Source organism: Triticum dicoccoides, chromosome 6A (genome assembly GCF_002162155.2).
Source record: "Triticum dicoccoides isolate Atlit2015 ecotype Zavitan chromosome 6A, WEW_v2.0, whole genome shotgun sequence".
Classification (NCBI taxonomy): Eukaryota; Viridiplantae; Streptophyta; class Magnoliopsida; order Poales; family Poaceae; genus Triticum; species Triticum dicoccoides.
Genome location: NC_041390.1, coordinates 587,256,114 through 587,266,073, shown reverse-complemented (window position 1 = coordinate 587,266,073; position 9,960 = coordinate 587,256,114). Strand labels below are relative to the sequence as shown.

The 9,960-nt window shown below is 46.3% G+C and overlaps 1 long non-coding RNA gene across 2 annotated transcripts; it reads left to right on the top strand.

Annotated features, from left to right (window-relative positions):
- The first annotated feature begins 8,393 nt into the window (after positions 1 to 8,393).
- LOC119318173 lies at positions 8,394 to 9,547 on the top strand. Of its 2 annotated transcripts, XR_005153977.1 has the most exons (3): positions 8,394 to 8,666; positions 8,767 to 8,827; positions 8,937 to 9,547. It is a non-coding gene; the product is annotated as an uncharacterized LOC119318173 (long non-coding RNA). The 2 variants fall into 2 exon arrangements; XR_005153975.1 differs by lacking the exon at positions 8,394 to 8,666 and having other exon boundaries at positions 8,681 to 8,827.
- Positions 9,548 to 9,960: the final 413 nt, after the last annotated feature.

The window sequence follows — 9,960 nt, the reverse complement described above, 5'->3', positions numbered from 1 at the left end:
TTAGTCCCGGTTTGTGCCACGAACCGGGACCAATGCCCCCCTTTAGTCCCGGTTGGTGCCACCAACCGGGACCAAAGGCCTTGTGCTGCCCCGCGCGCAAATGTTTAGTCCCACCTCGCTAGTTGAGAGGGAGCCGCACCTGTTTATAAGGTGCGGTGTGCCTTCCCTCTCGAGCTCCTCTCTAAAGCAGGCTTTCGGGCCTAACCGTGCAATGTGTGCCTATGGGCCTACTGGGCCTCCCGCGGGTCTGAATCCTAGCCCATGGTAGGGTTTCTAGTCGTATTCAGGCCGTGGGTGCCTAGTAGGTGGCACTTTTTTTGTTTTTTTTGTTTTTTTTGTTTCTACTTACAACAAAATACTTATTGTTGCTATATTTAATTTTTTTTCCACTTTTTTGTTTTGTTTTCTACATTATTTATTTTCTTTTGTTTTTTGCTTTATTTTTTAATTCTTTTTGCTTTTAGTTTTAGAAAAATTATAAACTTTCTGTTAGTGCCATTAGTTTTCAAATTTGAAAACACTTTTTTTGTTTTTTTGTTTTCTTTGTTGCTTTATTTATTTTATTTTGTTTCTACTTACAAAAAAAATACTTATTGTTGCTATTTTTATTTTTTTCCAGTTTTTTTGTTTTGTTTTTTGCTTTATTTTTTAATTCTTTTTGCTTTTAGGTCAGCAAAATTATAAACTTTCTGTTAGTGCCATTAGTTTTAAAAAAATTATAAACTTTCTGTTAGTGCCATTAGTTTTCAAATTTGAATTGTTAAAATTTGAACATAGATGCACCTATAGAGAAAATTCGACCTAAATTCATAGTTTTCAAATGAACTCTGAAAAAGTTGGCATAGCATACTCGTCTGTTACAAATTTGGCATGGTATCATCATAATAGTTGCGGGAGAAAGTCTTCACTTTTTCTTCGCTTGTGTCATTTGCTTATTGCGCCGTAACCATGGGTAATCTTCAGCGTTTATCAGGATACTTGGATCAGCCTTGACATTGAAGGGAGGAATTTCATGAAACCTTTCATAATCTTCAGACATGTCTGTCTTGCCCTCCACTCCCAGGATGTCCCTTTTCCCTGAACGAACTATGTGGCGCTTTGGCTCATCGTATGATGTATTCGCTTCCTTATATTTTCTTTTTCTCGGTCTGGTAGACATGTCCTTCACATAGATAACCTGTGCCACATCATTGGCTAGGACGAACGGTTCGTTAGTGTACCCAAGATTTTTCAGATCCACTGTTGTCATTCTGTATTGTGGGTCTACATGTACCCCGCCTCCTGACAGATTGACCCATTTGCACTTAAACAAAGGGACCTTAAACTCTTGTCCGTAGTCAAGTTCCCATATGTCCAGTATGTAACCATAATATGTGTCCTTTCCCTTCTCGGTTGTTGCATCAAAGCGGACACCGTTGTTTTGGTTGGTGCTCTCTTGATCTTGGTCAATCGTGTAAAATGTATTCCCATTTATCTCGTATCCTTTGTAAATCAATACAGTCAAAGATGGTCCCCTGGACAACAAGTACAACTCATCACAAACAGTGTTGTCACCTCTGAGACGTGCTTCCAACCAACTGCTGAAAGTCCTAATGTGTTCACATGTAATCCAGTCGTCGCACTGCTCCGGGTGTTTGGAGCGCAGACTGTTCTTGTGTTCATCGACATACGGGGTCACCAAGGTAGAGTTTTGTAGAACTGTGTAGTGTGCTTGAGACCAAGAATGCCCGTCCCTGCATATTATTTAGTCCACTCCTAGCGTGCCTTTTCCAGTCAGTCTCCCCTCATACCACGATTTAGGGAGACCTATCTTCTTAAGGCCAGGAATGAAGTCAACACAAAACCTGATGACATCCTCTGTTTGATGGCCCATGGAGATGCTTCCTTCTGGCCTAGCACGGTTACGGACATATTTCTTTAGGACTCCCATGAACCTCTCAAAGGGGAACATATTGTGTAGAAATACGGGCCCCAGAATGACAATCTCGTCGACTAGATGAACTAGGACATGCGTCATGATATTGAAGAAGGATGGTGGGAACACCAGCTCGAAACAGACAAGACATTGCGCCACATCACTCCTTAGCCTTGGTACGATTTCTGGATCGATCACCTTCTGAGAGATTGCATTAAGGAATGCACATAGCTTCACAATGGCTAATCGGACGTTTTCCGGTAGAAGCCCCCTCAATGCAACCGGAAGCAGTTGTGTCATAATCACGTGGCAGTCATGAGACTTTAGGTTCTGGAACTTTTTCTCTGGCATATTTATTATTCCCTTTATATTCGACGAGAAGCCAATCGGGACCTTCATACTGAGCAGGCATTCAAAGAAGATTTCTTTCTCTTCTTTCGTAAGAGCGTAGTTCGCAGGACCTTCATACTGCTTCGGAGGAATGCCGTCTTTTTCGTGCAAACGTTGCAGGTCCTCCCGTGCCTCAGGTGTATCTTTTGTCTTTCCATACACGCCCAAGAAGCCTAGCAGGTTCACGCAAAGGTTCTTCGTCACGTGCATCACGTCGATTGAAGAGCGGACCTCTAGGTCTTTCCAGTAGGGTAGGTCCCAAAATATAGATTTCTTCTTCCACATGGGTGCGTGTCCCTCAGCGTCATTCGGAACAGCTAGTGCGCCGGGACCCTTTCCAAAGATTACGTGTAAATCATTGACCATAGCAAGTACGTGATCACCGGTACGCATGGCGGCCTTCTTCCGGTGATCTGCCTCGCCTTTGAAATGCTTGCCTTTCTTTCGACATTGATGGTTGGTCGGAAGAAATCGACGATGGCCCAGGTACACATTCTTCCTGCATTTGTCCAGGTATATACTTTCAGCGTCATCTAAACAGTGTGTGCATGCGTGGTATCATTTGTTTGTCTGTCCTGAAAGGTTGCTGAGAGCGGGCCAGTCGTTGATGGTCACGAACAGCAACGCCTTTAGGTTAAATTCCTCTAGTCTGTGCTCATCCCACGTACGTACATCGTTTCCATTCCACAGCTGTAAAAGTTCTTCAACTAATGGCCTTAGGTACACATCAATGTCGTTGCCGGGTTGCTTAGGGCCTTGGATGAGAACTGGCATCATAATGAACTTCTGCTTCATGCACATCCAAGGAGGAAGGTTATACATACATAGAGTCACAGGCCAGGTGCTGTGATTGCTGCTCTGCTTCCCAAAAGGATTAATGCCATCCGCGCTTAAAGCAAACCATACGTTCCTTGGGTCCTTTGCAAACTCATCCCAGTACTTTCTCACGATTTTTCTCCACTGCGACCCGTCAGCGGGTGCTCTCAACTTCCCCTCTTTCTTACGGTCCTCACTGTGCCATCGTATCGACTTGGCATGCTTTCCGTTTCTGAACAGACGTTTCAACCGTGGTATTATAGGAGCATACCACATCAACTTCGCAGGAACCCTCTTCCTGTGGGGCTCGCTGTGAACATCACTAGGGTCATCTCGTCTGATCTTATACCGCAATGCACCTCATACCGGGCATGCGTTCAGATCCTTGTATGCACCGCGGTATGGATGCAATCATTAGGGCATGCATGTATCTTCTCCACCTCAAATCCTAGAGGGTATACGACCTTCTTTGCTGCGTATGTACTGTCGGGCAATTCATTATCCTTTGGAAGCTTCTTCTTAAATATATTCAGTAGTTTCTCAAATCCTTTGTCAGGCACAGCATTCTCTGCCTTCCACTGCAGCAATTCCAGTACGGTACCGAGCTTTGTGTTGCCATCTTCGCAATTGGGGTACAACCCTTTTTTGTGATCCTCTAACATGCGATCGAACTTCAGCTTCTCCTTTTGACTTTTGCATTGCGTCCTTGCATCGACAATGACCCGGCGGAGATCATCATCATCGGGCACATTGTCTGGTTCCTCTTGATCTTCAGCAGCTTCACCCGTTGCAGCATCATTGGGCACATCGTCTGGTTCCTCTTGATCTTCACCAGCTCCCCCTGTTGCAGCATCACGGTATTCAGGGGGCACATAGTTGTCATCATACTCTTCTTCTTCGTAAACAAAGGCGATCATAATCGCAACCAAGGTAACAATTGATCCAACGGCATAATGATACCAAGCCTCGGTATGAATGGCATATTTTCTAATCTTTCTAATCTTCAAGCGCATTGCATCCATCTTGATCTTGTGATCATCGACGACATCCGCAACATGCAACTCCAATATCATCTTCTCCTCCTCAATTTTTTTTATTTTTTCCTTCAAGAAATTGTTTTCTTCTTCAACTAAATTTAACCTCTCGACAATAAAGTCGGTTGGAATTTCCGGTTCACATACATCCTAGATAAATAAAATCTATGTCACGTTGGTCCGCATAATTTTCATAAACAATAAATGAACCAATAGTTATAAAGATAATATATATACCACATCCGAATCATAGACAGGACGAGGGACGACGGGGGCGGATACCAAAACCATCGCACTATATAAGATGCAATAATAAAAGTAAGAAAATGATACAAGTATCTATCTAAACATACAAGTAAGAATATTTTTCCTTTCAGAAAGAAGATAAGAACAAGAGGCTCACCACGGTGGTGTCGGTGATGAGATCGGCGCGGGTGATCGACGGCGGTGAAGACGGGGGTGGGGCGTGACGGACCGCTAAATCTAGACAAATCTCGAGGAAAATGGAGCTTTGAGGTCGAGCTTCGAGAGGAGAAAGCTTAACTAGTGTGGCTCGGGCATTTCATCGAACACCTCATGTGCATAGGAGGTGAGCTAGAGCACCACAAACCCCTCCCCTCGCCGGCCAGAGAAAAACAGAGCACTGGAGTGCTCTGCTCGCGGGCGAGGGTATATATAGGCACCTCATTGGTCCCGGTTCATGGCATGAACCGGGACTAAAGGCAGCCTTTGGTCCCGGTTCAGGCCACCAACCGGGACCAATGGTGGTGGGCCAGGAGCCAGGCCCATTGGTCCCGGTTCGTCCCACCAACCGGTACCAAAAGGTCCAGACGAACCGGGACCAATGGCCCACGTGGCCCGGCCGGCCCCCTGGGCTCACGAACCGGGTCCAATGCCCCCACTGGTCCTGGTTCTAGACTGAACCGGGACTAATGGGCTGACCCGGCCTGGACCATTGCCCCCTTTTCTACTAGTGACCCCCTGTTGACCAGTCAAACGTTGACTGATCAACTAGGACCCCCTGGTTCACCTGTCAGCCACTGGTACACTTTTGTGTACCCGGTGCTGGGTGCCCCTAGCAATTTTAGTCTTTATTTTCGAATAAATAATAATTTTAGAATATTGCTAAAACTTCAGAAAATCATGTAAAATAATCCGTAACCCGGATGAAAATACTGTGTACATGAAAGTTGCTCAGAACGACAAGACGAATTCGAATATGTAGTCCGTTCGTCCGCCACACGTCCCTAGAATAGCGAACATGCAACAATCCACCTTCGGTTCATCTGTCCGAAAACGTCAACACGGGGAATATTTTCCTGGATGTTTTCCCCCTTCGCCAGTAGCACCTAGTACCGTGTTAGAGCACACCCAGCACTATTATATGTCATGACATGCATCGTCATGCATCTGTTTGCATTGTATTCATTTTTTTCTTCCCCCTCTTCTCTTGGGTAGACTACGAGACTGACGCCGCTGCTGCCCCGATCGACTACGGTGTTGACGACCCCTCCTTCTTGCCAGAGCAACCAGGCAAGTAAACCCCCTTTGATCAACCAGATATCGCCCACTCTCTTCTCTCTAATTCTTGCATTAGGTTCGCTACTGTTGTTGATTCAATAGCTCCTATTCTGTTGCATAGCATGTCACTGTTGCTACAGTTGTTGATACCTTTACCTGCTATCCTAATGCTTAGTATAGGTTGCTAGTATGATATCAGTGGCCCTACACTCTTGTCCGTCTGCCATGTTATACTACTGGGCCGTGATCACTCGGGAGGTGATCACGGGTATATACTATACTATTACATACTTATGTTGATGATTCGGAGATGGGGGCTAAAGGGGCAGGTGGTTCCACCCAGGTAGTGGTGGGTCTGGGTCCCCGGCAGCCCCTAGATTGTTACTTTGTGGCGGAGCGACAGGGCAGGTTGCGACCACCTAGGAGACAGGTGAGCCTGGTCCCTGGTTACTTCAAAATAACACGCTTAACGAGATCTTTGTATTTGATCCGAGTCTGGCTACGAGCCTATACGCACTAACCAACTACGCGGGAACAGTTATGGGCACTCGACATCGCGGTATCAGCCGAAGCCTTCTTGACATCAGCGACTGAGCGGCGCGCACCGAGTTGGACCGTGTAACGCAACATCCTTTGTAATGGAGGTTGCTAGGTCTGCTCACCGGCCGCGTACGCAACGTGCAGTTGTGCAACGGGCGTTGGGCTCAGACCCCTGCGCGCTTAGGATTTAGACCGATGTGCTGACCTCTCTGTTGTATGTAGGTAGGGCTGCGACGTGTTGATCTTCCAAGACCGGGCATGACCCAGGAAAGTGTGTCCGACCAGAGGGATCAAGCGTGTTGGGTAATGTGGTGGATCCCTACAGGGAAGTTTATCTATTTGAATAGTTGTGTCCCTCGGTAAAGGACAACCCAGAGTTGTACTTCAACCTTATGACAACTAGAACCAGATACTTAATAAAACACACCTCTTACAATTTCTAGATACAACCCGGCGATCGCTTTCCCACAGGGCGATGAGGGGAGGATCGCCGGGTAAGATTATGCTATGCGGTGTTCCTTGATGCTGCTCTTGCTACTCTCTTCTACATGCTTCAAGATGGAGGCTGCCAGAAGCGTAGTCTTCGATAGACTAGCTATCCCCCTCTTATTCTGGCATTCCGCAGTTCAGTCCACAGATACTACCCGTTTCATTGTTACCAATGCATATGTGGTGTAGATCCTTACTTGCGAGTACTTTGGATGAGTACTCACGGTTGCTTTGCTCCCTCTTTTCCCCCTTTCCATTCTTCTCGGACGTCGCAACCACATGTTGGAGCCCCGGAGCCAGACGCCACCGTCAATGATGACCCCTACTACACCGAGGGTGCCTACTACTACGTGCAGGCCGCCGCCGACCAGGAGTAGTTTAGGAAGATCCCAGGCAGGAGGCATGCGCCTCTTTCGATCTGTATCCCAGTTTGTGTTAGCCATCTTATGGCACCTTGTTTAAGTTATGTCTGTACTCAGATATTGTTGCTTCCGCTGACTCGTTTGTGTTCGAGCCCTCGAGGCCCCTGGCTTGTAATATAAAACTTGTATTATTTTAATTTATGTTTAGAGTTGTGTTGTGATATCTTCCCGTGAGTCCCTGATCTTGGTCGTACACATTTGCATGTATGATTAGTGTACGGTCAAATCGGGGGCGCCACAGGTACAACACACTACACGAACGCAAGGAGGCGTGAACATGGCACCCGGAGCAGAGAGATAGGGGATGCTCGGCCCAAAGAGAGGAAACTATACAGCTAAGCGCACGAAGCCCCGAACAAGTGAGTCAAACCAAATAAGCAAGACATCCAAGTTTGATTTTAGACAAATCTAATATGCTAAGTGAAATGAAACAGAGGTAGTATTTCATGTGTATACATGACCATGGTTCAAGAGTAAACATTGGCAATTGACCTGCCACCCAAATTTGGCAGCTATAGGGATCTCAAAAGATGAAAATGAAATTATGTGGACCTTTCAATAAAAATAGTGGTATACGTGAGGGGTTGATAAGATGGCGAGTGAAATCCGAAATTTTGGATCTCAAAATATGAAAATGAGAACTACGAGGACCTTTCTGTAAAACCAGTATAACTCGTGAGGGGCTAAAAACAAGAGTAAAAATTGGTTGTTGACCCGCCACCCAAAATTTGGCAGGCATAAGGATCTCAAAAGATGGAAATAAAATTATGCAGACCTTTTAATAAAAAAAATACTAGTATATGTGAGGAGCTGAAAATATGGTGCGTGAAAATCATAAAATTTTGGATCTCAAAATAAGAACTATGAGGACCTTTCTATAAAATCAGTATAACTCGTGAGGTGCAAAAAACAAGAGTAAAAATTGGCTATTGACCTCCCCCCCAAAATATGGCAGCGGCTAGGATCTCAAAAGATGGAAAATGAAACTATGTGGACCTTTTAATAAAAATTGTAGTATACATAAAATTTTGGATCTCAAAATAAGAACAATGAGGACATTCTATAAAATCAGTATAGCTTGAGGGGCAAAAAACTGTCATCCTTTTTTTTTGACAACCAATGTTGTGCAACCATCAAGGTACCACATATATTAAGCATCTTTATCGGGTGTCCCCGAAGGGACAGTACAAGTAGCAGCGCGCGGCTTATAAACCGGTCCTGCTCTACCTCGCTAGCCGATGTGGGACTAAATGAACTAGCCTTTTGTCCCTGGCCAGAAGAAGTGAAGCGGTCATCTCCGTCCTTCCCGTACACCCAGGATTAGCTGAGACAGCGCCGTATCACCAAGCACGCCCCTGATCTGGACGGCACAGCCGAGTCCGTGGCGGCGTGGTCCTTCTCCCCAGGTCACTGGATCCAGCCGAGATTCATCCTGGCTGCATCGTCCAGCCGCTGCCCTCGATGCCTCCGCTGCGTCTCTCTCCGTGGCCCAGCCGCTGCCCTCGAGTCACCGTCCGACAGCCTCGACACCTACCGGCAGTAATAGCCCATTTTTTCTCCCGCGTCCCCCCTCAAATTATCTCCTTCTCTCCGCGGAATCACAGGCTGAGCCATTGTTGGTGGATTTTATTTTTGTCAGGTCGGACGGGCGCGCAGCCGCACCTGTTAACATCCAATTTCACAAGAAGGTGCTCTTGCAGGTAAGCACGATGGTTCTCCGATCTGCTGTACTTTCACTCAATTTTGTTTGGACGGTGGGTAATTCCTTTCATCTAGTCTTCAATAAACCAGATCAGTTTATACACGCAGGGGACTTTCTGGACTGGCGCTATGCCGCTCTAACCTTCTCTCCTCCTCTGTTCCAACTCCCCTCCTCCTCGTTCCCCCAATCTTTCCCTCGCCCTCTGATCTCTCTCTAATCCCTTGTCACATCTTCTTTCTTGTGGATCCTTTCTTATCAGCTGTCCTGCTTTGGCCCTCCCGGTCACTTGTGGTTCTGGAGGGGCGGGTTTCTAGCATAAAAAGAGAGCTTGCTCGTCCGGATGCGGACGAGCCTGGGGAAAAGAGTGTTAATCAGGTCACTCAGCTCTCTTCTCGAGCGATTGCGCCAGATCCTGGGATTGAGCTCACCATGCAAGCGCTGTCCATCAGCGAACCGGCGATTGTTTATATTCAGGCTGAACAGAGGCTTGAGGAGGGTCAGGATGCAGATTTCAATTTTCTCATGAAGCTTGCTTCTACAAGAGGTCCAATCAGAGTTCTTTCGGTTTAGGCTGTGCAGCACTCTATGGCTAGAGCATGGAGGACTATTATGGTATATCGCAATTATCAAGGTATATTTTTGTGGCTCACTTCCGTTCTTTGGATGCTGTTATGTTTGTAATTACTCCTCAGCCTTGGAGCATGGGTTCGGATAACTTTCTGCTTAAATTATGGGTACTGCTATTATCAAGGCACCTCTTTGACTTTCTGCTTGAATATACCTTGATAATAGCTGTATCCATAATTCAAAGATATATATGTGTGTGCTCTCAGTTGGCACCTCGCTGCTACGACCAGTTACTTGAGATTGCGGAAGCCAGCGCCAGCCCGGATGGTCACCTCGATGTACCCATAATTCAAAGGTATATTCAAGCAGAAAGTCAAAGTGGTGCCTTTATGGGTACAGTGCTGCTGCCAGTCACAGTTAATCCAGAGACAGCCGTTGTTCGGAGCGACAACACGGGAGTAGCACAAGTTGAAACATTGCAGGCTCTAGGACAGTAGAGCGGTGCTATTTCGGACCCAGTGCAGATGGGCGGTGCTAAACAATATGGGCCATTTTCTTAGGAGT